Source organism: Balaenoptera musculus, chromosome 5 (assembly GCF_009873245.2).
Source record: "Balaenoptera musculus isolate JJ_BM4_2016_0621 chromosome 5, mBalMus1.pri.v3, whole genome shotgun sequence".
NCBI lineage: Eukaryota > Metazoa > Chordata > Mammalia > Artiodactyla > Balaenopteridae > Balaenoptera > Balaenoptera musculus.
The window spans coordinates 49658094-49660677 of NC_045789.1; positions in this window are offsets into that span (position 1 = coordinate 49658094).

The window sequence follows — 2584 nt, forward strand, 5'->3', positions numbered from 1 at the left end:
TGACCTTTCATAATTACTCAAAAGATCTTTTGTATTTTCCTTATGATTAGCATTGAGACCAATGAAAAAAGTACTAGGGATTCCAATGTAAAAAATTTTCAATGCATATTTGTGAACAGAGATAAATAAGTAAACACTGTTATAACTGATTTCATAACTTGAGAACATCTGCTTAATGTGACAGATAAGCCTGTAAGAATTCAAAACTTTTCTAGATTGATGAAGGCAACAAGAGTGAACCCTGTTATTAAGGTCCTACTTCAAATAGCTTTCACTGCTGACCCTAGACATGTGACTTTTCCAGAGCATTACTTGTTTTTAAACATGTAAACTCTATATAGACGAATCCTTTTCTTGCTTTTCTTTTTTTTTTTTCCAGCTGTGCAATATTTTCCTACCATATGATGTCTTCATACCATGATTTCCTACAAAATCAGGCCACTTCTGCTCTGAATAAATTGTTTGTTGGTGAAATTTCTTTTTTCGCCATAAACTAACCCAACTGAGTGATTTTTCAATACTAACTACCACATCAGTAATTTGGTCATAGACTCTACTCAATATCCATTGCCATCTCTTTCCTTAGTAACAGAACCCTGATGTTATTCAGACTGGCAATGTGTACAGCTTAAATATAACATTTCCCAGATTTCCTTGAAAATAATGGTGATCGTGTGACTAAGTTCTGCGAGTGAGGTCTGGTGAACTGTAAGTAGAAGTATGGGTAGAATTTCCTGGAAGGCTTCTTGAAGGGAGCTGATGAAGGTGGGAACCACATGCCTATTATTTTCCCTTTATTCCTTTCCAGTTGCCTGGAATGTGGACACTGGCAGCATCTCCAGGAATCATACTGGACCATGAACCAACCTTGAATCTGAAGGTATGTGCTAGAATGGTGGGAGAGAAAGACAGAAAGACCCTGAATACCTGATTTGCAGCTGCCACACCAGCTCTGTACTCTTTACCTTAGAAGAGAAAAACTTCTGTCTTGTTTAACCCGCTATTGTTTAAGGTTTTCTGATATATGATTTTCTGAGCCCAATACGAAATGATTTGGTAGTCACTCTGTTGTATTCATAACAATATTCCCTTCCTAACCAAATGTCCTCCAGCCAGAGCTGAACAAGTTGCAGGGAGGGAGAATGTACACCATGGGGAACATGGGTATCTCAGTAAAAGACAGTGGGGAGTGTTAGAAAGGACATAGAGAATTTGGGCTTGTATTAGGTGATTTAGGGGAGGAATGAAGGAATGACATTTTGCTCTGAATTGGAAGCTGTCAGGCAGTGGGCATAATTCTATGACTGGGTATCTTAGTCTTCTATAGAAGGAGAGAGGCTACAGCTGCCATCGTTAAAGAATCAGCAGTCACCCAGAGTAGTCAGGATGGGAGGATGTTTGGTCACTCTTGTGGCTTGAACTATGTTCATGTTTTGTCTGTGTTTGGATATGATTATGAAATGGTCTTGTTTTGGCCATAATCCATCATAACCATAGAGTGGTCTTGTTTGATATTGATGTTGTGTAAAATTGTTAGTGTTCAGCAGAAGATCAAGGCCAAGGTGATAGTACCAGACCAGTTCTTGGAAGTCAGGCACTGCTTTTTCCTTTGTCACCTGTAACAATGCTTTGTGTGGGGTATGGGCTCAATTAACGTTGGTTGAATGAATTAACAAGTATGTAGTAAACAAATCAAGAGCCTCTGGTTACTACCTTTATTTCACAATGACCAAGGTAACATTTGGATGAACTTACATCTTTTTTTTTTAATGTTTATTTATTTTTTCTTATTAGTCGTCCATTTTATACACATCAGTGTATACATGTCAATCCCAATCTCCAAATTCATCACACCACCCCCCCACCTCCCGCGGCTTTCCCCCCTTGATGACCATACGTATTTTCTCTACTTCTGTGTCTCAATTTCTGCTCTGCAAACCGGTTCATCTGTACCATTTTCTAGGTTCCACATATATGCGTTAATATACGATATTTGTTTTTCGCTTTCTGACTTACTTCACTCTGTATGACAGTCTCTAGATGCATCCACGTCTCTACAAATGACCCAATTTCATTCCTTTTTATGGTTGAATAATATTCCATTGTATATATGTACCACATCTTCTTTATCCATTTGTCTGTCGATGGGCATTTAGGTTGCTTCCATGACCTGGCTATTGTCAATAATGCTGCAATGAACATTGCGGTGCATGTGTCTTTTTGAATATGGTTTTCTCTGGGTATATGTCCAGTAGTGGGATTGCAGGGTCATACAGTAATTCTATTTTTAGTTCTTTAAGGAACCTCCATACTGTTCTCCATAGTGGCTGTATCAATTTACATTCCCACCAACAGTGCAAGAGGGTTCTCTTTTCTCCATACTCTCTCCATCATTTGTTGTTTGTAGATTTTCTGATGTTGCCCATTCTAACTGGTGTGACGTGATACCTCATTGTAGTTTTGATTTGCATTTCTCTAATAATTAGTGATGTTGAGCAGCTTTTCATCTGCTTCTTGGTCATGTGTATGTCTTCTTTGGAGAAATGTCTATTTAGGTATTCTGCCCATTTTTTCATTGCGTTGT